General features: G+C 51.2%; 1 long non-coding RNA gene across 2 annotated transcripts in view; it reads right to left on the bottom strand.

Annotated features, from left to right (window-relative positions):
* The window catches only part of LOC309632572, a 102,111-nt gene that overhangs the window by 60,725 nt on the left and 13,574 nt on the right, over positions 1-27,812 (bottom strand). Inside the window, exon 3 of one of the 2 annotated variants that reach the window (XR_014246982.1) lies at positions 21,342-21,903. The exons of the other annotated variant lie outside the window; for it this stretch is intronic. This is a non-coding gene — a long non-coding RNA (uncharacterized lncRNA). Of the gene's footprint in view, positions 1-21,341; positions 21,904-27,812 lie in introns of those variants that run through there. 2 annotated transcript variants of the gene reach the window in all.

Genomic DNA, 27,812 nt, shown 5'->3' on the forward strand with positions numbered 1-27,812 from the left:
GCGGATGCACCCACCCTCACCCCGGCCCGAAGGAGAGCAGGGGAAGGCGTCTGGAGAAGGACTGCGGTGCGTCTCTGCGCCATGAGAGACCGAGGAGGGCAGCCCCCCGGGGAGAGAGCTGGCTGAGCGTGGGGATATCTCTGTGTGAGGGTGCGGGGAGGGGCCCTCAGGGTGGAGCGCGGCTGATCCCCGAATTCTTATTGGCCTCAGGCCCCCAGGATACTTTCCTGGGGCCTCACCTGTGCCAGGCGCCTTTGCACCCCTCTGGACTAGAGCGGGTGGGGCCGTGCACGCGTGCACTCGGCTGCACTCACGCACACACCCCACTGCCCATGGCTAGAACCGCGTCCTCAGGCCCTGGTCCTGCGCTGTGCCCTCTGGAGGCCTCAGGGGACAAGACGAGGGCCAGGAGACTGACTGGGTACCCCTAAGGACCTGACCTAGAGGAAGGTCACGGGCTCCGAGGGGAGGGACGGAGGGACTCGGGGTTCTCCAAGCGTGGATCACTTCGCCTGGTTTGGTCACCTCTGTCACCCTCAGCCCCTAGCATAGACTCTGGCCCCACGGACAGCTGGTCACACTGTCACTGGTGGGGACCCCTCTGCCCTACGGTGCCCCCAGTCCACACCCCCCCCAGCACGTGCTGGTCTGAGGGCTCAGGGAGCGGGGTCGGGAAGGCAGGGGCCCCCTCAGGGATTGGTTGCTCTCAGCCTGGCCCTTCCCAAGTCACAGGGATGGAGCAAGTGGGCTCCCCACCTGGACAAGGCCTCCGCCTCTCTGAGTGGTGGGAGGTGGATAATAACCCCACCCCGAAGTCCCCGTCCTGCGAGGGAGGGTTGGGTAGAGGGATTCTAGTACAGGCACGCAAAACAACTACCTTGCAAGAGCTGAACTGACCTTTCTTGCATGAGGAAGTCCACTTAATAAGGGATTGAAGCTTTCTGTGCTTTTTCTGATTACAACCAGAATTATTTCAAGGGCGAATTCAAGCTAATTAAAATGGACCAGCCATCCTGCCTGCCTTCTGCCCTAGTTGGTGGCAAGCACAGATGCAGGGGTGACTCAGAACCTGTGACCCAGGCCTTCCACGCGTTCAGCGGGGTCTGAAGTCTCAGCCAGTGTTTCCTGCCACCTCCCCTCTCTCAGATGCCCTGCAGCAAGGGAGACAAGCCAAGAGCACGGTCCAGGTGTCCACCAGTGTCCCAGGAGGCCACAGACTCACAGAGGCCTACACCACTCCACGAGAGAGGCTAGGCCAGACCTCGCAGGCACTTGTACACAGCTAGCAGGCTGGAATGGGGGAGATGGGCCAGATGGGAGGGCAGACCAGACAGCAGCCTGGAGCCCGCCCCGGCCTGGGGCTGCGGCTCCACACTGACCGGTACTAGGGAACGAGCACCCCGGGAGGCAGGGCGCTGGATGAAGCTGCTCCCCTGTCTGGGATGCCCTCCCCTCCCCCATCACGTAGACTCGGGTCCCTGCACCCCGCTTCCATGGAGCTCCTCCGTGCCCCAGGGCAAACTCCCGAGGCCTGCAGACTGCCCACGCATCCCTGTTAGAGGGAGTGCCTGAGAGGCAGGGCCCTGGCTTCCGTTCCCTGTGCACAGTGCCAGGGCCCGCACAGGGCACGTGGTCTGCTGGTGCAGGTGGTTTCAGGCAGGTAGTGAGGAGGGGGTTGGGAAAGTCCCAGAGGGGCCATCCTGCTGGGGCCCCACCCTGCTGCTCCCACATTCATCCTGTCCTGGCAGCCGCTGGGCACACTGGACGCCCCTGTGCAGAGCTGTCTCCCCTGCTGAGAGCCGGCTGCTCCTCTTCTCTCCAGAGAGGTCATCAGAGACTCTTGGCTGCCCCTCCCCCCGCCAGATCCAGGCTGGCATTAGTGGTCGCTATGGTCTGTGGATCACAGAAGAAGGGACGTTCTGGGAACTCCAGGGCCAGAACTTAAGAGCTGGGCAGCTCTGGCTTGTTGCTGTGCAGAGCTGCTTCGTCATGGCCAAGGAGCAGCCATGTGGGCGGCCCTGGGGTGAGAGGTCACCTCGACATTCCTCCACTGCACTGAGGTCCTGGCTGAGTCAGAGCCAGTCTCCCCCAGGATGGTGAGGAAGGACACGTGTTTGCTGTATATGCCACTAGGTCTGGGTGCACGGGTGTGATGTTCCCAGGAAGACAGGAGGGGCGGTCCCTGGGGAAAGATGAGCTTGAGAGGGGCAGGTGGGACGGTGGAGGCTGGGTAAGGGGACACCCTGGACAGATGGGTTAGGGTCAGTGCTCATGACTGGGTGCTGCCCTAGGACGATGCTGTTTGATCCACAAGCAATCTGCCCGTAAGTGGGGGAGAGGCTGTAGCCTGGATCCCTCCAGGGATGGAAGCCCCTACTCACCAAACAGCCAGCTCCTCTGGGCCAAGCTGATGACGTCTGGGAGGCCAGCTGCAGCCCTCGGGCCTCAGGGCAGAGAGAACAGGCTGGGCCCAGGGGATTCCCTGAGCTCACAGGCTTTGCTCTCAGAAGAGCCAGTCACCCCTCCCTAGGACCATCTCCTCCCCACATGGATGGATCCAGAAACCCACCTGAGGCTCTCCCAGCCAGCCCTCCTCCTGCTCCCCTGAAGCCCCAACTGCCCTCGGTTCAGCTCACACACCCCTGAGAACAGGTCCAATCAGCTTTTATAGGAACCCGCCCCAAGCTCGAAAACTTCCCCTACAAACGACAAATCTGGTCCAAGTCCTGGTGTCGGCTCTTCCATTAGACACTCCCAGGGCCTGGCCCCCTCCCCACATGGTGGCCCAGATCTGGGTTTCAGAGTAGGGTGTGGGGGAGCAGGGGGTCCAAGATGCACAGACAAAGGTCCAGCCAAGCTCTGTTATCTCCTAAACACAAGACCCTCAGGAAAATAAAAATTTTAAAAAAGACCCTCAGGGAGCTTTGAGTTTTCCATCTGAAGCTGAAGAGGATAACTGCCCTGCCTCATTCTCAGGTCAGAGGTGAGCATTGAGGTCAGAGGAGCTTCTCTGTGCTGATATTCACAGGCACTGGGGGACGGAGGTGGAGATGGTGGAGGTGGAGGTGCTGGAGGTGAGGATGGTGGAGGTGGACATGGTGGAGCTGGAGATGGTGCAGATGGTGGTGGAGGTAAAGATAGAGATGGTGGAGGTGGAGAGAGTGGAGGTGGACATGGTGGAGATGGCGATGGAGATGGTGGAGGTGAGGATGGTGGAGGTGGACATGGTGGAGCTGGAGACGGTGCAGACGGTGGTGGAGGTAAAGATAGAGACGGTGGAGGTGGAGAGAGTGGAGGTGGACATGGTGGAGATGGCGATGGTGCAGATGGTGGTGGAGGTGGACATGGCAGAGGTGGACATGGTGGAGGTGGCGATGGAGATGGTGGAGGTGGAGATAATGGAGCTGGAGATGGTGCAGATGGTGGTGGAGGTAGAGACAGAGATGGTGGAGGTGGAGATGGTACAGGTGGAGATGGAGGTGGAGATGGGGAGGACCCAGATGGCCATGACGGGCCCAGAGTAGCCATCATGCCTGCGGGCCTCGTCTGGCTCCTCCTTGCAGCACACCCGCTCTGAGCAGGTGGCTTCCGCATTGGGAAGGCAAGGCCATCAGACCCCACCTTCTCTAGCAGGCCTGCAGACAGCTCCCTGAGGGTCTGCTCCTCACCCCTGCCTGGCCACAGGCCACCAGATGGGAAAATAGCAGATGTGTTGATTGAGGAGGGGCCCCTGCAGGGTCCAGGGACCCATGCCAGGTCCTCTGGGAAACACAGGCAGTGGACGAGCACGAGACCCCAGGGGTAAGACAGGCCCTCCCCTGTGGTTCACGGTAGGCTCAGGCCCTGTGGAGTAAGCTGAGCCCTCAAGGGTGAGCGCAAGTGGTTTTTCTCCCCTGCGAGTGGCCTGGCAGCCAGTGCCACCCAGAGACCAGCTCAGAGGGTGTCATGGGGTGGGGAGATCCCCTGCCCCTAGGGGAGGGGACAGGGCCCACTGCTGGATCCCACAGCGGCTGCTCCCCGTCTGTGCTGCCGGGCCCCAGGGTCTGAGACCCCAGAGAGGAAGCAGCTGCTCCTGCACCTGCGTCTTCTCACGTGTGACACGGGGACGCTCGGTTCCCACGCCCACGTATGATGCAACCAGGCAGCGCCTGGCCCCTGACTCGCTCCTTCTGAGGGTGGCGCCCCCCTGCCGCCAGGGTCTGCTGACCAGGCGTCCCTACGGCTGCGGTCCTGCGTTCCTTCGTAGGCCACCCAGTCTCCGTTCACAGTTCTCTATATCAAACTCTCCCGTGCCAGTTACTGTGTGGCTTCTCTCTCCTGATCCAGCCCTGACTGACACAGTATTATCATGATATTTATTCAATAATTTCTCTTGTGATGGTTTTAGGAGCAAATTCTCTCGACAATAAAGGAGCTTCTTCTCTAAGTGGAGGGTTTGTGAGCAAATGGGATCAGAGGAACACGGGGCGTCTCGGCTCCACGCATCTCGCCCAGGAGCCAGCATGAGAGGAGCCGAGGCTCACAGCCGGCCGACTCCTTCTGGGAGATTCCCCGCAAAACCCAGACCATGGGAGACTTGGCTGGACAGGCCGGCGGAGCGGGGCAGGTGCACGGGTACTTGGCGTCCCCTGCCGGTGAAACATTGTCTCTCCATCCTCAGTGAAGCGCCAGACGTGACACCCGCACGTGATGCGGCAGAGGGTCTGTATACCAAGTAGGGGCGGCAGGGAGATCCCCCTCGGCCGGGCCGGCCGGGAGAGGGACCTGACCCTCAGCTGTTTCCCAGGGCCCAGAACTCAACTCTCTGTGTTGCTGTTGTTGTTTTTGTTGTTGTCGTTGTGAAACACACATCACATAAAATTTACCATCCTAACCACTTTCAAGTGTACAGCTCAGGGGCATTAAGCGAACTCACATGTTGTGCTACCATCACCACCATCCATCTCCTGATCTTTTCATCTTCCCAAACTCTGCCCCCATTAAACAGTAACTCCCCTTGTCCTCTCCCGCAGCCCCCGGCACCCACCATTCTACTTTCTGCTCCCTGCAGTGGAAGCACAGAGTCTTAACCACTGGACCGCCAGGGAAGTCCCCGGGGTGATTTTTAATTTGTGTTCCTTTCTGTTTGTTTTCTCATTTTCCTATAGTGCTGTATGTGGCATGTGGTAGGTCTTATGTCATATGTATGCTGTGAGACTTTGCGTTTGCATTTATATGTGTGTGAACACGTGTGTTATGTGCTGCATATACGTGTGTGTGGTGAATATGTGTGGATGTCTGTGTATGTGCAGTGTGTGTGGGTGTGTGTGGGTGTGTGCAGTGTGTGTGGATTTGTGTGTGGGGGGGTTTGTGTGTGTGCAGTGTGTGCCATGTGTGATACACATGTGCCGTGAGTGTACCTGTGCGTGTGCATGTGTGTGTGTGACGTAAGTGTGCTCCCCAGCTGGACACAGTGAGAACAGTCCTTTCCCGGACTTGACCTCCTCCCTCCACAGCACCTGACCCTCAGCCCTCGGATCCCACCCACCTGTGCCCTGCTCCTGCCCTGTGACGCGGGCAAAGGATGCGAGCTGATGTCAGGACCAGTTTGGAGCACGGTTCTCGTGAGCTCAGAGGTAAATGTGACAATGACAGCAGCTGCCCTGCCTCTCCCAGGGCTGGAGGAGCAAAGGTACTTTGGACACTAGGGGGCACAGTGTGAGTTGAAGGGATGTTCCTTGGGGACGCACTTTCCTTCTCCTGTAAGAGGATGTTCTTTGGGGACGCACTTTCCTTCTCCTGTAAGAGGATGAGGCGCTCAGTATGGAGACCAATGGGGACAGACAGAGAGGCAGGAAACCCCTCCCCACGTGACATTGCAAAGCAAGAACCAGTTCCTTAGAGGCCAAGGAGCCCCAGGTGCCAGGCTCTGCTCCAGGATGGTCTCAGGGAGGAGGGCTCCAGCACCACACGCCCCCTGGTGGCTGGGCTTTTAATGTCATGGATGAGAAGATGAACCTGGACTTTAGTGAGAGAAAGAGGAAGACCAGTGTGGTTAGCAGAATAACAGTCCCCAAAGATGTCCTGGCCCTGATCCCCAGACCCTGGAAATATGTCACCTAATGTGGCAGAGGGACTTTGCAGATGTGACTAAGGCACAGACCTTGAGATGGGGAGATAATCTGGGATTGTCTGGGTGGGACCAACCTATCACCAAACCCCCTCAATCAGGGAACCCTTCCCGCAGGTCAGAGAGGTGAGGTGGAAGGAGGAGGCACAAGAGGGACTCAGCCCCCCATTGCAGGCTTTGAAGAGGGATGACGGGGCCACAAGCCAAGAAACATGGGTGGGGGACTTCCCTGGTGGCACAGTGGTTAAGAATCTGCCTGCCAATGCAGGGGACGTGAGTTCGATCCCTGCTCCAGGAAGATCCCACATTCCATGGAGCAACTAAGCCCGTGAGCCACAACTACTGAAGCCTGCGCACCCTAGAACCCGCATGCCGCAACTACTGAGCCTGCGTGCTGCAACTACTGAAGCCCACGCGCCTAGAGCCCGTGCTCCGCAGCAATGAGAAGCCCGTGCACCACAACAAAGAGAAGCCCCCGCTCGCCGCAACTAGAGAAAGCCCTCACCCAGCAATGAAGACCCAACGCAGCCAAAACTAAATTTTTAAAAACAAGAAACATGGGTGACCTCAGAAGCTGAGAGCCAGTGAGGAAGGGGGACCTCGGTCCTACAACCGCAAGGAAGTGAATTCTGCCAATGACACAAACAAGCAAGGACATGGATCCTCCCCTGGAGTCTCCAGGAAGAAGGGGGCCCTGAGACACCCTGATTGTAGCCCAAGGGACCCAAACTGGACTTCTGACCTACAGAACTATAAGAGGATAAGTGTGTGGATTTAAGCTGCTGCGTTTGTGGTCAGTGTCATGGCAGCCCCAGAAAACTCATCCACCCTAAAACAAACACAGTAAGTCCCCTACGTATGAACAAGTTCTGTTCCGAGAGCGCATTCGTAAGTCCAATTTGTTCATAAGTCTAACAAAGTTAGCCTAGGTACCCAACTAACACAATCGGCTATATAGTACTGTGCTGTAATAGGTTTATAATACTTTTCACACAAATAATACATAAAAAACAAACACAAAAAATAAAGAAAACATTTTTAATCTTACAGTGCAGTACCTTGAAAAGTACAGTAGTACAGTACAACAGCTGGCATACAGGGGCTGGCATCGAGTGAACAGGCAAGAAGAGTTACTGACTGGAGGAGGGAGAGGAGGTGGGAGATGGTAGAGCTGAAGGATCGTCAGCAATAGGAGACGGAGGGCAAGCTGCAATTTTGCTCATGCCTGACACTGATGGAACACACGTTCACATCTTTGAAAGTTCACAGCTTGAAGGTTCTTATGTAGGGGACTTACTGTACACCTCACGTCTTGCCTTGGGCTCCCTGAAACAGACCCTGACACCAGGAACTGGCATGAAACCAACATGAGTGGTTTGTGGGGAGGCCCAGGGGAGTGGGGTTCACTTGAGGTGGGAGAGGCGAGAGAGGGCACAGGGGAGGAAGAGGAGGTCCAACCCCAGAGGAGTGTGGGCCAGGCCAAAAGCAGTGAAGCCCCCAGGGGGGGCTCAGGGAATGTCCGTTTTATTTTGCGTGCAGTAGGCCTGCTCTGCAGAGCTGAGTAGATGGTGCTTTCAGCAGGCCCCTCTAGCCACAGGGAGGGCACAGCCAGCAGATGCTGACAGGACTCCAGAAAGGATGGACAGAGTGAGAGAGAGTGAGGAGTCAAGGATGCCTGCCCAGGGAGTGCCCCGGCGGTCCAGTGGTTAGGGCTCCACGCTTCCACTGCAGGGGGCAGGGGTTCGATCCCTGGTCAAGGAACTAAGATTCCACATGCCGTGTGGTGAGGCCAAAAAAACCCAAACAAACAAACAAAAACCAAAAACAACCACAACAACGAAACACAACTAAAAAAAAAAAAAAGACGGCTGCCCAGGATGGCAGCTCAAACCCCCAGTGGGTGCTGGTGGCCGTCCCTGAGTGGGGAGAAGAAAGATATGGGCTGGTGGGAAGGGGTCTGCTTGAGTCCTGCAGGGGAATGTCCCCAGGCAGGTCCATGCCTGCGCCTGGAGCCCAGGGGGCAGTTTGCGTGGAGAAACAGGTCTATAGGTCTTTGGCATCCAGATGGTATCTGAAGCCAAAGGAAAGCACGAGAGTCCCAGGTAAAGTGTAGAGTGAAAAGAAAACGAGCCCAGACAGAGGCTTGGACGCTCTGACGCTGAGGTGTTCCTGGAGCACGATTTCTGAACCACCCAGACCCCGGTCCTGTCACTCGAGCTTCTGGAAAACACAGGCTTTGGAGCCGGCCCTCTCGGCTGGAAACCTCAGGCTGAGGGTCTGTGAAGTGAGCACATTGCTGAAACTCTGAGCTTCAGGATTTCACCTTGAAGATGGAGCGCAGGGTCCATGCAGAGCTGCAGTGGTGCCCACATGAGCCGGGCCATGTGCTCTGACCCTCCCTCCCTCCACGCCATGCTGCACCACACACACTGCCGAGCGATAGCAGAATTCAAGGAACTGAACAAATTGAACAAAAGGACAGGGCCTTAAACAGGCAGCATTTAAAATCATAGAGGAAAGAGTGGGCTTGGAGCAATCTGTCAGCTTTGGGGGAAATTAATTATATTAATTCCTGACCTGACACACATTCGCACACATACGATTTCCAATGAACCAAAAGAACTTAACGTTAAAAAATCCACCAGAGTATTACTAAAACTACAGAAGGATGTGTTTATAACTCTGGGCTAGGTAGTCCGGGTTATAGCAAGAAGGCATAAAGTAGCGCACAATTCTGACCACATAAAATTTTACATCTTTCACAAGACAAAAAAACACCATAGAGTGGTAATAAAAACAACTTAATGAAAGAAAGTATTTGCAACACACAGAATTCATATCCAACAGGTAAGAGGAATGCCTACAAATCAGGAACAGCCTGACAGGAAAGTGCACGGGCCACAGAGTACGCACAAGCAGGGCACAGGAGACGATGAAACGGGGGTAACATAAAATGCGGTCACCTCGCTGGTAGTTAGGGAGACAAAATTCAAACAGGTGTAAATTCTGATGCCATCGGTGTGCCTGACATGCACAGAACAAGCGTGGCTGGCCGAGGGGTGCTGCTGAGCACCAAGCCACAAGGCCCGCCCCAGGGTCCTGGAAGGAGATGGACGCCGGCCACTGCAGGAGTGACCCTGCCAGGACAAAGTAGGAGCATCTCCTGCCCCCCCTCCTCCCCGCTCCAGTCCCCCTCTGACGCCTCCTACTGCAGAATCTAACAGGAAGCCAGCTGGCAACGCGGCCTCGGAGATGTGGCTCTCAGATCCCTCGCTCTGTGTGACTATTTAGGTTTAACTACCTGCAGTGAAACAAATTACAGATTCGGGTCCTCAGTTGCACTAGTCACGCTAGTACTCAAGAGCCTCCAGTGGCTGCATACTGGCCATACTTCCACCACTGGAGGAAGTTCTGGGGAGCAGCGCTGCCCAAATCATAGGGGCGGGCAGGCTGGTGGCAGTTCACGATGGCACTCTTGTCCTCACAATGTCTCCTGGGGGCAGAGAGGGGGGCCGTCTCCCCAGACCTCCCTTCTCAGGCTTGAGAAATGTGCGCATTGCGGAGGTGCTCCCCGCTTCCCTGGGGACCAGCAGAGAGACCGCCACACTCACCACCTGCCTCGGCCGTCCCCCTCTACTCCTCCCCTACAATCACCTCTTTCACCACGTCCGCACAGGGGTGGGACATACATGACCACTGCCCATCCATCCATTCACTCAGCAGGTATACACTGGAAAAGTCCCACCATAAACAAGCCTTCCTTCTCCAGCTGGACCCTGACAGATATTCCGGCTGAAGTTCACATCAGTGATGGCAGACCTGAGCCTCCAATAACATGACCTGCTTACCTGATCAATGACCTGACTCGCATGAAGTCCCTCTGTAGCACGTGGTGGAGCCTGGCTTGTCCAAGTGCCCTGGCTTCAAATCCCAGCCCTGCTCCCCTACACACCCCTGTGGCTGAAATGAAAGAACGGTTGTCTGTCTCCTGTGGGAAGCATGCTCCTTGAACAGCGCCAAGTAAAAAGTATGCACCCAATGTATACCTGCTGAATGAATGGATGGATGGGCGGTGGTCACGCATGTCCCACCCTCCCTGGCTGGCAGATCACTCAGCCTGTCAAAGCTGGTGAGCAAGAGAGCCATTACATCTGCATTTTGAGAAGCGGTTGGGAGGACGGACCCTGAGGCACAAGGTCACAGGGAGAGGGAGGTAGGGGAGACAGTGAGGAGTGGAAGTGAGGTATTTAGGGATAACATTGGCAGGACTTGGCCAGAAGCCCCCAGGGTTCCGGCCAGGCTTGGTGGTGGAGGTGCAGGCTTAGCAGGAGAGGGGCTGGCCGGAGCTCCGAGGAGAAGCAGGGCTGCCTGGGGGTGGGCCGTGCAAAAGCCCCAGCAGAGCAGAGGGCTCGGCCATCTGCCTTCAGGACCTCGCCATTTAGAGGCTGGTTGCAGGAGGTTACGCTTCCTGCCAGGCACAAAGGAGGGGCTGCCAGGCCAGGAGCGCCTGGCGTCACAGTGGGCACAAGAGGACCACACATCACAGGGAGCAGGAGGGTGAGGGCTAGGGACGCCCACAGAGGTCGGCAGCATCTTGGCAGGAGTGGATTCAGAGGCGGCCGGGTCTGCTCTCCCTGCACTGAGCCTGGAGGGGAGAGCTGTGTGCAGTCTCTCCGGCCACAAGGGACCTCTGCTCCTCTCTCCAGGCGTCTCTGTGCCCTCGCTGTTCACTTAGGATGCTGACTTCTCTTATTCTTGGAAACCACCGTTTCCTTCACGCTTAGCCTCTGGGGCCCTCCTCCATGTCCGCTCCCCTGGATGACTGTGCCTTCTGTCTCCACCTGGCTCTGCCCCCAACTTCACACGCCAAGATCCAGCTCTGGAGTCATCTCCTCTGAGCAGCCGTCCCTGGCTCCTTCTTTGACACCCCCTCCCACTTCTGGGCTCAGGATTCTCTGTGGTTACAGCTCTCTGCTGTGACATCTGGTAGCCCCAAGCCACCCACTCCGCAGCTTGGGAAACGGGTTTTACCATCAAGTGCTGGACTAGAACTGTCTTTGCCGAACTTAACGAAACTGCCAGGCAGCATGAGCAGTGGAGAACACTGGTCTGCAGAGAGATGGAGCCCCAATGCCGGTTCTTCCTCTGGTCTAGCTACATGCTTCCCCCACCTCTGTGTGAGCCATGGTTTCTCCTTTTGTTACCGAGTCCAAGCTCGCTCTGCTCACAGCACGACAGGCCAATAAATCGGAGACAGGTGTTGAGGCAGGGACTACCACTTTATTCAGAAAGCCGGCAGATCGAGAAGATGGCAGATTAAAGTCTCAAAATAACCATCTTATCAGGGTTTGGATGCCAATTTCTTTTATAGCACAGAGAGGGGGAAGAGATGAGGAAGTAAAGTAAAAAGGCCATTAAGTTTTGCAAATATCACCTGGAATGACCAGCCTCGGGGAGGGGAGGTGTTAATTTCTCCTTTCTTGCAGCCATCCACAGGCCACAGGGCCGGATGTTTGCCTGAACAAAGGCACTTTGGTTTAACATTCAGGCAGAGGGGGGGGTTCCCCGAGGCAGGCCACTGTGTATAGACAGTATCCTTCTAAGTGAATAAAAGCAGCAGAAAGCAAAGGTTAAAGTAAAAGAAACTGATCCAACATGTAGTCAGATTTGGCTCTTCCTGTTACACTTTTGCTGTGCAAACTGCTTTTTAATTTTTTAGATTAGATTCATGTAAAATAAGAGAACATGGAAGATGCCAAATTGTTTTTAATTAATTTGTTATGATCATGCTACCACTCGGTAATTGTAAAACCCTCTTTTAAAGTTAAAGAGTGACAGGGCTTCCCTGGTGGCGCAGTGGTTGAGAATCCGCCTGCCGATGCAGGGGACACGGGTTCGTGCCCCGGTCCGGGAAGATCCCACATGCCACGGAGCGGCTGGGCCCGTGAGCCACAACTACTGAGCCTGCGCGTCTGGAGCCTGTGCTCCGCAACAAGAGAGGCCGCGACAGTGAGAGGCCCGCGCATCGCGATGAAGAGTGGCCCCCGCTTGCCACAACTAGAGAAAGCCCTCGCACAGAAACGAAGACCCAACACAGCCAAAAATAAATAAATAAATAAATAAATAATTAAAAAAAAAAGAGTAGGGAGCAAAATTTGCCTACCCAAAGTGTCTCTTTAAAGTTAAAGCGTGACAAAAAGATTTTGTAGGGAGCAAAATTTGCCTACCCAAAGTGTCTCTTTAAAGTTAAAGCGTGACATCGGTGGAGTGAAAAACTACCTTTGTCCTTCCCCTTCCATCTATACCCGGTAAAACATCCACAGCTCAGGAAAGGCTCCTCTGCCCAACACAACAGCACGGGGAATGTCCACACATCAGTACATCTAAAGGCGGGTGAACTGAAATAGAGACGACAGAACCGTGGGAACAGTGGAATGGGTGCCTGCCTGCAGTCCCAGCCCTCTGACCACGGCAGCTGAGCCCACAGCTTCAGAGAACCCAGGAGCAGCAGGAGAAGGGGCACGACTCAGGCCTCCCAGCTGCACCGGCACCCGTGGCCACAGGTAACTGGGCAGCAGTGGCAGTGAGGGCTGGGGGACCATCCTCCCAGCCGCTGAGGCGTCCACGACACGCCCCCACCTGCAGTGGTGCAGCCCGGGAAACTTACAACACCAGACACAGGAGAGGTGCCCGTGGACCCTGGCTCCCCTCCCTTCGTCTTCCCTCCTCCACGGGGAGCCTGTGTCTCAGGGGATCCCAGACATAAGGAAAGAGCCCACCATCCCAGGGATGACAGCAGCCCTGGCAGAAACAAGGCAGCAGTGACCCCAGAGGCACAAGAAATGACAATGAAGGCACAGAGCCACAGTTTTTACAGAGACGATGAAGCTGGAAAGCGCACTGAAATAGAACCAGAGGCAGCTCAGCTAAGAGAAACCAAAAACTTGTGTGATAGCGCCACCTACTGGAAAATAAAAGAAAGGACTCTAACTCCTAACCTGTCCAGCCTCAAATGCACCAGCACAGGAACAGTTCATCAAACATGAAGAACCACAGTAACACTACACGAAAAGAAAATGACAGTTCTCCAGACACCAAACTTAAAGTCATGAAATATTGTGATCTGATAGAGAATTCAGATAGCTGTCATCAAGAAACTCAGAGAGATACAAGAAAAGTCAGAAGGGCAGTTTAATGAGCTCAGGAATAAAAATGATGAACAGAAGGAACACTTTACCCAAAAGACCGAAACTCCAAAAAGGAACCAAAGAGAAATTCTGGAGCTGAAGACATCAGTAAATGAGATGAAGAGAGTATTAGCACTGGAAAAGGAGCAGACCATATGGAAGGGAGAATTAGTGAGCTCCAAGATAGAAGATAGAAATCTAACAATAATACAAGTAAAAGAGGAAAGAAAAATAAGATATTGCTTTAAATGAGGAAATCATACGAGAGCTATCTTTCAGGAAGGGCAATATTAGCATAATGGGTATCCCAGAAGGAGAAGAGAGGGAGAAGGGAGTTTATTTAAAGAAATAATAGCTGAACACTTCCCAAATTTGGGGAAGGAACTGGATACACAAGTCCATGAAGCTACAAGAACACCTAATTGCCTCAAGGCAAGAAGACTTTCTTCGAGACACATTATATTAAAATTGCCAAAAGTCAAGGACAAAGAAAGAATTTAAAGGCAGCCAGGGAAAAAAGAATGGTAATCTACAAAGGAACCCGCATTAGGCTATCAGCAGATTTCTCAGCAGGAACCCTACAGGTCAGAAAGGAGTGGAGTGACATTCTCAAAATACTGAAAGATAAAAATTGTCACTCAAGAATACTCTATACAGGGACTTCCCTGGTGGCGCAGTGGCTGGGAATCCGCCTGCCAATGCAGGGCACAGGGGTTTGATCCCTGGTCCGGGAAGATCCCACATGCTGCAGAGCGACTGGGCCCATGCACCACAGCTGCTGAGCCTGTGCTCTGGAGCCCGCGAGCCACAACTACTGAGCCTGCATGCCACAACTACTGAAGCCCGCGCACCTAGAGCCTGTGCTCCACAGCAAGAGAAGCCACTGCAATGAGAAGCCTGCGCACTACAACAAAGTGTAGCCCCCGCTCGCCGCAACTAGAGAAAGCCCACATGCAGCAGTGAAGACCCAACACAAAAATAAAATAAATTAATTTTTTCAAAAAGGAATACCCTATACAGCAAATTTGTCATTCAAAAATGAAGGAGAAATAAAGACTTTCCCAGACAAACAAAAGGTGAGGGAATTCATCACCACTAGACCTGCTTTACAAGAAATGCTGAAAGGAACTCTTCCACCAAAAACAAAACAGCAAAAATACACAAAACTTTGAGCAAGGGGATACACAGACAGAACCAGAAAATTGCAACTCTTTATCAGAAGAAGCTTTAAACACTTTATTACAGTATAAAGGTTAAAGGGAGGAAAAAAGGAAAGCAGGAAAATAGCTATAGCTATCTCATTTTCAGGTATAAGTAACAAATTTACAACAAAAAAAGGGATAATGTGAGACAACAAAAACATAAAAGGGGAAGAAGAAAAGGACGAAACTCATATAGGTAAATGAAGATAAGATACTATCAGCAGAAAAAGGACTATTTTAGGGCTTCCCTGGTGGCGCAGTGGTTGAGAATCTGCCAGCCAATGCAGGGGACACGGGTTCGAGCCCTGGTCCGGGAAGATCCCACATGCCGCGGAGCAACTAAGCCCACGCGCCACAACTACTGAGCCTGCGCGTCTGGAGCCTGTGCTCCACAACAAGAGAGGCCGCGATAGTGAGAGGCCTGCGCATGGTGATGAAGAGTGGCCCCCGCTTGCCGCAACTAGAGAAAGCCCTCACACAGAAACGAAGACCCAACACAGCCAAAAATAAATAATAAATAAATAATAAATTTTTTTTAAAAAAAGGACTATTTTAGACTCACAGACATAGAAAACAAACTTTTGGTTACCAAAGGGGAAAGGGGGGAGGGGAGGATAAGTTAGGAGTTTGGGATTAACAGATACACACTACTACGTATAAAATAGATAAACAACAAGGACCTACTGTATAGCACAGGAAACTATAATCAATATCTTGTAGTAACCTATAATGGAAAAGAATCTGAAAAGGAATATATATAACTGAATCACTTTGCTGTACACCTGAAACTAGCAAAACGTAAATCAACTATACTTCAATTTTAAAAGGTGGGGGGGAGATGAGATTAGGAGGCTAGCTTTGATGCTGTATTTCCATAATAATTTACACAAGTTTTTTTTTTATAAATTTATTTATTTACTTATTTATTTTGGCTGCGTTGGTTCTTCATTGCTGCATACAGGCTTTCTCTAGTTGCAGCGAGCAGGGGCTACTCTTTGTTGCAGTGCATGGGCTTCTCATCGCGGTGGCTTCTCTTGTTGCGGAGCACGGGCTCTAGGCACGTGGACTCAGTAGTTGTGTTACACGGGCTTCAGTAGTTGTGGCTCACGGGCTCCAGAGAGCAGGCTCAGTAGTTGTGGCGCATGGGCTTAGTTGCTCCACAGCATGTGGGATCTTCCCGGCCCAGGGCTCAAACCCTTGTTCCCTGCATTGGCAGGCACACAAAATTTTTTTAAAAATAAAAAGGACTATTTTATCTATGAGACATTTTATACAAACCTCAGGGTAACCAAAAAAACATAAACACAGAGCAGAGACATGAAACACACAAAAAAAGGAAACTGAGAAAAATATCAAAGAAGACCACCAAACCAAAATGGCAGACAGAAACACAAGGAAAAAGAAACAATGGAGGTATAGAGAAACCAGAAAACCAAAGATAAAATGACAGTACTAAATCCTCATTTATCAATAATCACTCTAAGTGAAACTGGATTGACTTCACCAATCAAAAGAAACGGAGTGGCTGAGTGGATTAAAAAATAAGACCCACCTATATGCTGCCTCCAAGAGACTCACTTCAGCTCTAGAGACAAACATAGGCTCAAAGTTAAGGGATGGAAAATGATACTTCAAGCAAATGGCAGCCAAAACAAAGCTGGTATAGCCATACTTATATCAGACAAAATAGACTTCAAGCCAGAAAAGGTAACAAGAGACAAAGACGGACATTATGTATTGTTAAAGGAGACAATTCATCAAGAAGACAGAATAATGATCGATATATATGCATCTAACATAGGAAAACCAAAATATTTAAAGTAATTATTAACAGTTCTAAACGGAGAAATTGACTGTAACACAATAATAGTAGAGGAGTTTAACACCCCAACATCAATGGAAAGATCATCCAGACAGAAAATCAACAAGGAAACAACACCCTTAAGTGAAACATTAGACCAGATGGATTTGATAGATAAAGAACATTCTATCCAAATGCAGCAGAATACACATTCTTCTCAAGTGCACTTGGAACTTTCTCAAGGATAAACCGTATGTTGAGACACAGAAGAAGTCTCAATAAATTTAAGATTGAAATCAAATTAAACATATTTTCTGATCACAGTGGAATGAAACTAGATGTGAACTACAAGAAGAAAGCTGGAAAAATCACAAATATGTGGAGACTGAACAACATGCTACTGAACAACTACTGGGTCAACAAAGAAGTCAAAGGAGAAATCACAAATTACCTGAAGACAAATAAAAATAAATATACTACATACCAAAATGTGATGCTGCAAAAGTGGTACTAAGAGAGAAGTTTATAGCAATACAGGTCAACTCAAGAAACAGGAAAAATCTCAAATAAACAATCTAACTTTATACCTAAAGGAACTAGAAAAACAAAGCCCAAAGTTAATATAAAGACTGAAATAATAAAGACCAGAGCAAAAATAAATCAAATAGAGACTAAAAAGACAACAGAAAAGATCAAAGAAACTAAGAGCTGGTTCTTTGAAAAGACAAACAAAATTGACAAACTATTAGCTAGACTCACTAAGGAAAAAAGAGAGAAGGCCTTGGTAAATGAAATCAGAAACAAAGAGGAGGAAAAGAAAACAGATACCACAGGAACACAAGAACTATAAGAGAATATTATGAATAGCTACACACCAACAAGTTGAACAACCTAGAAGAAATGGACAAATTTTTAAAATCATACAAACTTCCAAGACTGAATCAGGAAGAGATAAAAAAAAATCTGAATATACCCATCACTAACACAGAGATTGAAGCAGTAATCAAAAAGCTTCCAAAAAACAGGGACTTCCCTGGTGGTCCAGTGGTTAAGACTCCACGCTTCCACTGCAGGTGGCATGGGTTCGGTCCCTGGTTGGGGAACTAAGATCCTGCACACCGCACGCTGCAGCCAAAAATTTTTTTTTAAATAATCTTCCAAAAAACAAAAGTCAGGCACCAGACAGCTTCACAGGTGAATTCTACCAAACATTCAAATAAGATTTAATATCTATCCTTCTCAAACTATCCCAAAAAATTGAAGAGAAGGGAACACTTTCTAACTCATTTTACAAGGCCAACATCACCCTGATATCAAACCAGACAAAGACAACATAAAAAAAGAAAATTACAGGCCAATATCTCTGATGAACACAGATGTAAAAATGTTCACCAAAATATTAGCAAACCAAATTCAACAATACAGCAAAAGGATCATACACCACAGTCAACTGGGGTTTATTCTAAGGACACAAGGATGTTTCAACATCCACAAGTCAATCAATGTGATACACCACATTAACAAAATGAAGGATAAAAACCATATGATTATCTCAATAGATTCAGAAGCATTTCACAAGATTCGACACCTATTTATGTTAAAAAAAAAAAAAACTTTCATCAAAGTTGATATAGTGGCCACCTCCTAGAGTAATGGAAATAAAAATAAAAATAAACAAATGGGACCTAATGAGACTTAAAAGCTTTTGCACAGCAAAGGAAACCATAAACAAGATGAAAAGAGTACCCTCAGAATGGGAGAAAATATTTGCAAACAACGCAACTGACAAAGGATTAATCTCCAAAATATACAAGCAGCTCATGGAGCTCAATATCAAAAAAACAAACAACCCAATCCAAAAATGGGCAGAAGACCTAAATAGACATTTCTCCAAAGAACATATACAGATTGCCAACAAACACATGAAAGGATGCTCAACATCACTAATCATTAGAGAAATGCAAATCAAAACCACAATGAGGTATCACCTCACACGGGTCAGAATGGCCATCATCAAAAAATCTACCAACAATAAATGCTAGAGAGGGTGTGGAGAAAAGGGAACCCTCTTGCACTGTTGGCAGGAATGTAAATTGATACAGCCACTATGGAGAACAGTATGGAGGTTCCTTAAAAAACTAAAAACAGAACTACCATATGACCCAGCAATCCCACTACTGGGCATATACCCTGAGAAAACCATAATTCAAAAAGAGTCATGTACCAAAATGTTCATTGCAGCACTATTTACAATAGCCAGGACATGGAAGCAACCTAAGTGTCCATCAACAGATGAATGGATAAAGAAGATGTGGCACATATATACAATGGAATATTACTCAGCCATAAAAAGAAACAAAATTGAGTTATTTGCAGTGAGGTGGATTGACCTAGTCTGTCATACCGAGTGAAGTAAGTCAGAAGGGGAAAAACAAATACAGTATGCTAATGCATATATATGGAATCTAAAAAAAAAAAATGGTTCTGATGAACCTAGTGGCAGGACAGGAATAAAGACGCAGATGTAGAGAACGGACTTGAGGACACGGGGAGGGGGAAGGGTGAGCTGGGACGAAGTGAGAGAGGGGCATGGACATATATACACTACCAAATGTAAAATAGCTAGTGGGAAGCAGCCACATAGCACAGGGAGATCAGCTTGGTGCTTTGTGACCACCTAGAGGGGTGGGACAGGGAGGGTGGGAGGGAGACACAAGAGGGAGGGTGTATGGGGATATATGTATACATATAGCCGATTCACTTTGTTATACAGCAGGAACTAACACAATATTGTAAAGCAATTATACTCCAATAAAGATGTAAAAAAAAAAAAGTTTATATAGTGGGAACATATCTCAACATAATAAAGACCATATATGACAAACCCACAGATAACATCATACTCTTTTCCTCTAAAATCAGGAACAAGACAAGGTTGCCCTCTCTCACCACTTTTATTTAACATAGTATTGGAAGTTCTGGCCACAGCAATCAAACAAGGAAAAGAACTAAACTGAATCCAAATTAGAAGGGAAGAACTAAAATGGTCAATATTTGCGGACGACATGACACTCTACATAGAAAACTCTAAAATACCAAAAACTCTTAGAACTAATAAATGAATTCAGTAAAGTTGCAAGATATAAGATTAATATACAGAAGTCTATTGCTTTTCTATACACTAATAATGAACTACAAGAAAGAGAAAGCAGGGACTTCCTTGGTGGCACAGCGGTTAAGAATCCACCTGCCAATGCAGAGGACACGAGTTAGATCCCTGGCCCAGGAAGATCCCACATGCCACGGAGCAGCTAAGCCCATGTGCCACAGCTACTGAGACTGCGCTCTAGAGCCCGCGTGCCACAGCTACTGAGACTGAACTCTAGAGCCTGCATGCCACAACTACTGGAGCCTGCACACCTAGAGCCCGTGCTCCACAACAAGAGAAGCCACCACAATGAGAAGCCCGCGCACCACAACAAAGAGTGGCCCCTACCTGCCACAACTAGAGAGAAAAGCCCACACGCAGCAACGAAAACCCAACACAGCCAAAAAGAAAAAAGAAAAAAAAAGAGAGAAAGCAAGAAAACAATTCTGTTTAAAATTGCATTAAAAAGAAAAAATACCTAGGAATAAACTTAACCAAGGGGGTAAAAGACCTATACTCTGACAACTATAAGACATTGAATAGGAAAACTGAAGACAATTTAAAGAAATACAAAGACATCCATGTTCATGGATTGGAAGAATTAATACTGTTAAAATGTCCACACTACCCAAAGCAATCTACAGATTTAATGAAATCCCTATCAAAATACCCATGACATTTTTCACAGAACTAGAACAAGTAATCCTAAAATTTATATGGAACAACAAAAGACCCCAGAATGCCCAAAGCAATCTTGAGAGAAAAAAAAAAAAGAACAAAGCTAGAGGTATCATGCTGCCTGACTTCATACTATAGTACAAAGCTACAGTAATCAAAATAGTATTGTAATGGCACAAAACCAGACACATAGCTCAATGAAACAGAGTAGAGAGCCCAGAAATAAACCCACACACTTATGGTCAATTAATCTACAGCAAAGGAGGCAAGAATATAGAATGGAGAAAAGACAGTCTCTCCAATAAGTGGAGAACTGGAGAGCTACATCTAAAAGAATGAAATTAGAACATTTTCTTACACCATACACAAAAATAAACTCAAAATGGATTAAAGACCTAAATATAAGACTGGAAACCATTAAACTCCTAGAAGAGAACAGAGGCAGAACACTCTTTGACATAAATCATAGCAATATTTTTTTAATCTGTCTCCTAAGGCAAAGGAAACAAAAGCAAAAATAAACAAATGGGGCCTAATTAAACTTAAAAGTTTTTGCACAGCAAAGGAAACCATTGCCAAAATGAAAAAACAACCAACTGAATGGGAGAAAATATTTGCAAATGATATGACCGATAAGGGGCCAATATCCAAAATATATAAGCAGCTCATACAACTCAACATCAAAAAAAAAAAAACCACAATTTAAAAACAGGCAGATGACTTGAATAGACATTTTTCCAAAGAAGACATACAGATGGCCAACAGGCACATGAAAAGATGCTTAACATCACTAATCATCATAGAAATGCAATCAAAACCACGAGATAGCATCTCACACCTGTCAGAATGGCTATCATCAAAAAGACAAGGCCCTGGGAGTCGCTCCTATTTACCAAGTTCCTATGTCCTGGCCTCTGAATGTTAGAGGCAGATGCAGATAGATACAGCCATGAAGATAGATACAGAGATAAAGAAGACACAGCCCCTGCCCTCATAGTTAGGAAAACAAGCACTAATTGTGACGCAGTGTGATAAATGCAGGGTGCGGGCCACGTGGTGCTGGAGGGGGCAGGCTGACTGGGCTTGATGGGGTCGGAGAGGCTCTCACACTGGGGGGAACCAGGCAGGGTTGGGGAGCAGGAGGCCGAGCCAGGGGAACAGGATGAACAGAGGCAGGAAGAGGGCTGCCAGCCAGGGGCGGGAAGGTGAGTCCTTCCAGACATCTGCACCCACCCTTGTCCCCGCAGTGAACCAAGGGAAGCTTGCAGCGTGCTTGCTCTCAGAACAAGTTCCGGGACGTGAAACTATTGCTGCGTGGGCTCTGTGTGCAGACACTGCCTTTCAAAGCCAGGTTTGATGTCCCAGAATGAACAGGAGCTTGAGAGCTGAGAAGGACTTGCAGAAAGTTGAAAGGCACTTCGAATCCAATGAATGTTTCCCTCTAAGAGCTCTAGGGAGCAGCTTTTATGGGGAGTAGGGAGACATGAGGACCGTGAGAGTACTTGTTTGTTTTTCCATAGCTTCAGAGTTTGAATCTCCCTTGCTTCCCCTAAAACCCCTGGCACCTCTAGCCTGGCCTGATTCCAGCAAAGGTCAGGTCTGTCACTGGCCCTGGCTGACGGGCACTTGTGTCAGAGAAGAGTATCATAGTCAGCTTGGGCTATCATATCTGAATACCAGAGTGGGCAGCTGGAAGTCCAAGGTCAGGGTTCCAATGAGGGCTTCATCCTGGCTTGCAGGCTGCCGTCCTCTCACTGGGTCCTCATGTGGCCTTTCCTCTGTGCATGTGCATGGAGAGAGAGAGAAAGAGAAAGAGGGTATCTCTCCTCTTCTTATAGGGCACCAGTCCTATGGGATCAGGGCCTCACCTTAGGACCTCATTTAACCCTAATTATGTCCTTAAAGGCCCCGCCTCCAAGTACCCTCACACTGGGGATTCAGGCTTCAACATATGGATTGGGGGCACAAACACTGAGTCCACGAGAAGGAGGTTCCTTAGCTGCAATCATTCCAGCAGGGGAGTCACACACTCAGGGTACCTTCTTCCCCTTGCCTGAAATATAGGACAAAAGTACAACAGCCAGGACTTCCCTGGTGGCGCAGTGGTTAAGGATCCGTCTGCCAATGCAGGGGACACAGGTTCGAGCTCTGGTCCGGGAAGATCCCACATGCCGCGGAGCAACTAAGCCCGTGTGCCACAACTACTGAAGCCCGTGCGCCTAGAGCCTGTGCTCCGCAACGAAGAGTAGCCCCCACTCGCCGCAACTAGTGAAAGCCCACACACAGCAACAAAGACCCAACACACAGCAACAAAGACCCAACACAGCCAAAAGTAAATAAATAAAATAAATAAATTTTTTAAAACAGACAACAGCCGTTGTCACCACAAGAGCTTGAGCCCAGGTGTTGTTCCACACCTGATGCATTCAGAGCCTTTTTTAACCACCAGAGTCAGAAACCCACTTGGACAAGATTAAGCACTAGGTGGGCTGGCCGGGGGGCACCTGGGACCCCTGCCCCCGCTCTCCCGTCTCCCTCCCCGTGCTGCAGAGGGACCCAGGCACAGACGTCCATCCTGGGAGCCTACCGCTAAGACAGAAATCTCCAGATCGAAAAGGCCTGGCAGCCGGCCCTACCATCACCACCCTTGTGTGCCAGGGACCAGGAGCGGCTACCAGGAGTGGGGAGAGCCCTGCCCCACAAACACCCTTCCAGAGAGGAACCTCGGGACCCCACACGACGGTCTCCACGGTGTTTCTCTTCTCCGGGTTTTACTTTGTAGAGAGCATCAGCCATCCCTGTGTCTGTATAGCGCCGAGCTCCCCAGCAGGGTGCTCTGTGCTGCACGCGTTTGGTGTGAATTCTCAAGAGGTATATTCTCTACTCTGTTCTAGGCCACAGTTTGAGATGGTTTTCCTTGCCATGTTCTGTGGGTGGGGGAGTTTGATTTCTAGATCTTTGAGTCCTTAGAGCACCATCTTGGGCACATCCTGGGTTTTGTCTCCTGCTGGCTGTGTTCAATATCAAGTTCAGCTGGCAGGGCAAAGGCCACTCACGGCTCTGCTGAGCCTTCTTGGGGCCCATCCTTCACCTAACTCAGCTCCTGATCATTTGTTGCTACCCGGCGAGGTTTGCTTCCTGTTCTCCATTCAGGACTTTTGTCATTGTCCTCACAAGGAGGCTCAGCCGGGACACCTAGGGGGAGTCCCCTCCCCTGGAAGGTGCTGCTCTTGCTGTTTCCATTCCGCCCACCCCTCTTCCACCTGGAGCTCTGCATCCTTCTCCCCAACCAGTCCCCCAAATGTGGTGTGTCGGGGCTCAGCCAGGAACCCCTCCCTGCACTCCTTCCCTGCAAACCCCACGCGTTTCCCATAAGCTGACAGCGCCCCTGATGCTCCGGACACTTCTGGCCTCTGGCTTGCTGTGTATCCGGGTCCCGGTGGGTCTGCCTCCAGAGCGCATGGATGTCCCCCACCGCGCAGCGCCCCGCCTCACCCCTGCTGCTGCAGAAGCCACCTGGCGTTCCCCCCTCACCCTGCCCACCCCACTCTGTTCTCCACACAGCAGCCCAGGAGGTCTTGCTAAACACGCACCAGACCCTCCTCTGCTCAGGCCCTTCATTTATTCCCATCACACTTGGACGAAAGTGCAAAGCCCTTTTCCTGGATCATCGAGACGTGGGGTCTCTGTCTCTGCTGCTGTCCCCTCGGTCCCCATGCTCCCACCGTTCCAGCCCCTCCAGACACTCCCCACTCTTGGCCTCAGTCCCCTTCTCCCAGACTGGACAGGCCCGAATTAGCCCCGGTCTGGCCCCGTGCCTGTACTCTCCACTGCACTGCTTGCGCTCGTGGACGAATGGTAACGGAGTCCCCAGTCCCCGGTGGCCTTCCACAAAGCCCACGTCACGGATCAGCTGTGACAAAGGGACATGGCCAAAGCAAAGCTCCTGTTCACGGCTCACTTCCTAGAGCAGGAATGCAGAGGCAGCTGTCCAGGCTTACTTTGCGATCCCGGTCTTCCAATCCTGTGGACTTTGATGCTTTCAGTGAGAACTTTGACCACTATTGCTTGGCTTCCCGAGTCGCCCTTGGGAAGGGGAAGTGGATCTGAGTTGCCTCTCCACCATTACAGAAGCACAAGGCTGGCTTCTGATTCTTCAATAGGACCCAGTGAGACTGACGGCCGAATCATATAGAAAACAGACTTCTGACCCGCAGCCCGCAGCACCCAGCCCAGGAAGCCGGCCTGCTGTCTCTAGGGACAATCCAGGAAGCTAAACAATAACCCCTGCAACAATCAGCCCCAAAAGGCCAGAATTTGGTTGATAACTGACAGCTTCCCTGATTTCAGTCCCTACCTCCAGCTCAGGACCAACCAGAGAAAGCCGAACACGCTCCCCCAACCAATCACATGGGACGCCCCCTTCTAGTGAGGGCACCTCCAGCTTCTCCAGGCCCACAGCCCCCATCAGGGCAGCCCTGAGCCCTTTCTCCTCCAGGAAGCTGTCCCACTGCCCTGCCTGCCCTTGAGTCTCTGCCAAACCAAGTGATGGGAGCAACTCCTTCACTACAGCCGGCTCTGAACACACACCTCTGCCTTCCCCATCTGGTTGGTTTTGTTTATTTCCACACGAGAAAGCTAGATTTTATGAAAAATCTCCAATTACTCTTTTTTTTTGGCTGCGTTGGGTCTTCATTGCTGCGTGCGAGCTGCGTGCGAGCTTTCTCTAGTTGCGGTGAGCAGGGGCTACTCTTCGTTGCAGTGCACAGGCTTCTCATTGTCGTGGCTTCTCTTGTTGTGGAGCACGGGCTCTAGGGCGCATGGGCTTCAGTAGTTGTGGCATGTGGGTTCAGTAGTTGTGGCTCGCAGGCTCTAGAGTGCAGGCTCAGTAGTTGTGGCACACGGGCTTAGTTGCTCCGCGGCATGTGGGATCTTCCTGGACCAGGGCTCAAACCCATGTCCCCTGCATTGGCAGGCGGATTCTTAACCACTGCGCCACCAGGGAAGTCCCTCCAATTACTTTAATGTTGAGAACAAACATAAAATTTTAAATGTCATGGAGGTGACGGGGCTGCAAGGTTGTCATGTCTGTTGGGTAAAGTGGGAGCCTCTGACCTCTGATTCCTAGCAGCAGGAATTGTGGGAAAGAGTTTTGGCCTCTTTTCTAAGCCGGCAGGGTGGTGCTGTGGGCCCTGGCCTGGCCCTGGGGATGCGACCTGCAGGCTTGTATAGGTCCACTCCTTGGTCCCTGTCCTCCCGGCAAGCCTTCCTCCCCTCTCTGAGTTGTCAGGGCCCCCATCATGAAGGAAGGGGCGTGCCTCTGGCTCCCTGGGCTTGTTGAAAAGCCCTCCCATTGTGAGCCCATTAGTGCTAATTCTCTACCCAAGGCTCGACCTGAGGCAGGAAAAGCCCACCGGGTTTGGATTCAAGGGTTTATGGAGACACCACGAGGGGGGAGGCTCCACCCTGCCCTCCCTCTGATCATGGGGCTGGACCACCACTTCCTCAGCTCCAGGACACCCAGGCCCCTGGTCCCACATCCCTTCTGCCCAGGCCTCACCCTTATCAGTAGGACAGGCAGTCGCTCTCCCGGGGTCTCCCTGCCCCTCACGGTCCCACCTCCCAGTCGGCCAGCAGAGGGCCTTTCTGAAACATACTGGCCATGCCCACCCACCCTGACACCTGGCCTGGCTCCGTGCCCTCTGTGGTCCAGGTCTGCGGCCTCCCCAGCTCCCTCCCACTTGAGTGACGTGGTTATCAGACTCCCCTAGAACAGGGGTCCCCAACCCCGGGGCCGTGGACCAGTACCGGTCGGCAGCCTGTTAGGAACTGGGCCGCACAGCAGGAGGGCGATGGAGCAAATGTTCATCTGCCGCTCCCCATCGCTGGCATTACCGCCTGAACCACTCCCACCACTGCCCCCCGCCCCCCGTCCCCCGTCCGTGGAAAAATTGTCTTCCACGAAACTGGTCCCTGGTGCCAAATAGGTTGGGGACCACTGCCCTAGAAGACCCCGTTTCTTTGTGCCTGGCAGCACCACCCATCATGGCCCCTGGACCGTCTGCACCTTCTGGCCTCTCTCAGCCTCCAGGTCCCCAGCCAGTGAGATGCCTGCACCAGTGCACACCTGGGGCCAGAGGGCTGCATTCACCGGTGTCCCTGGCCAGACGGCCAAGCTGGATGAATGGATGAAGAGTGAGGACCCTGAACAGGGGCGATGCCATGGGGCGCAGCCACCAAGCCTTCCTACCAGGACCACCCGGCAGCCCCTGCAGCCCACCCTTCACCCTGGAGGTCCAGCCAACCCAGCGGACCCCACGGGAGCCCGAGGGGGCCACAGTGCTGTTGGATCATGAGGGAAGGGGCAGGGCTCCCCGACAGCCCCACACCCAGGAGCCCTGAACAAGAGGTGCTGATAGAGCCTTGAGAGACTTGGGGGAGGAAAGAACTTTCTGGAGAGGAGCAAGAGGCAGGAGAAGCAACCGCTACATGCACTGACTTGGTAAGATCAGGGTGTGGAAAAGTCCATGAGCTGTGAGAGACCCGATGAGGACAGAACTCCCACCCAGGGGCCGTGAGCGTCCCCACAGAGAGGGGCGAGCGTGTGGAATGGCGTGGTCTCCCCTACCTGGTCTTGGGCATGAGAGTTTGGAGGAAACCCCCAACCCAGCTGAGCCCACAGAACCAGTGGGGACACTATGCGCTTAGCCCACCATGTAACTGATGCTCCGGGAGATCACAGCTGAGCCTCAGTTTCCCCATCCATCCTGGCACACAGCAGCTGTGCAGAGAGAAAAGGCCTGCAGGTCTTGGAAGAAGATGGGCTGGGGCCAGGCCAGAGGGGCCAGTGAACACCCCCAGGGCCCAAGAACCCCACGTCCCTGCCCCAGGGCTGGTGAGCCCAGGGAACATCATTCCTGGAAACTCCTGGTTCTCCGTCTAGCCCTCAGGGCCGAGCACCTGCCTGAAGGCCTGGCCCGCCAACGCCTCTTGCTTCTCCCCCTCCCCCCAACCACACCGGGCCTGCATCCCCTCCTGGCCTGGCCTCCCCAGCCCCCAGCAGTTAGAGCTGGCCTCCACTCCCCCTCCAGATGAAAAGTGCAGTCCCAGTCTCGTGGCTGCTGTGTGAAGGGTTCTCTTAGAAGCTGAGGAAATGGGTTAATGGTGGTGGCCTGCCAGAGAAGTGACCTGGTTCCCCACCACTGACCACGGTGCTTTCCGTAAGTCTTGAGGGCATGGGAGTGCTCTGAGTGAAACGTGACTGTACCACGCCTGCAGCACAGCCCCAGTGACACGAGACTGCCTGGGGGGGACAGTCTGTGTATATATGGTGGGATGTGACAGATACACATGTGCTTACATAGGAAAAAGCCAGATGAAGGTGAACGAAGACATTAACAAGGTAGCTCCAGGACACAGATCACGTGTGATTGTCTTTTTCTTCTTTATGCTTTTCTGAATTGTGCAAGTTTTCTGCAATGTGTATCAGTTATTTTTCTAATTTAAAAACTTTGAAATTATCTTCTAAATAACCTCTGTTGAAATCTGTAGAAAGCTTTCTAGGTAAGAGGCACCTTCACTAATTTACCACCTCATGTAACCCTCGCGCCTACCCATTATGAGAGATGCTGTCGTTGCCTCCGTTTCATAGATGGGAGAACTGAGGGGCACGTGAAGGGAAACGACC

This window comes from Balaenoptera borealis (genome assembly GCF_965194805.1).
Source record: "Balaenoptera borealis genome assembly, chromosome: 7".
Lineage (NCBI taxonomy): Eukaryota > Metazoa > Chordata > Mammalia > Artiodactyla > Balaenopteridae > Balaenoptera > Balaenoptera borealis.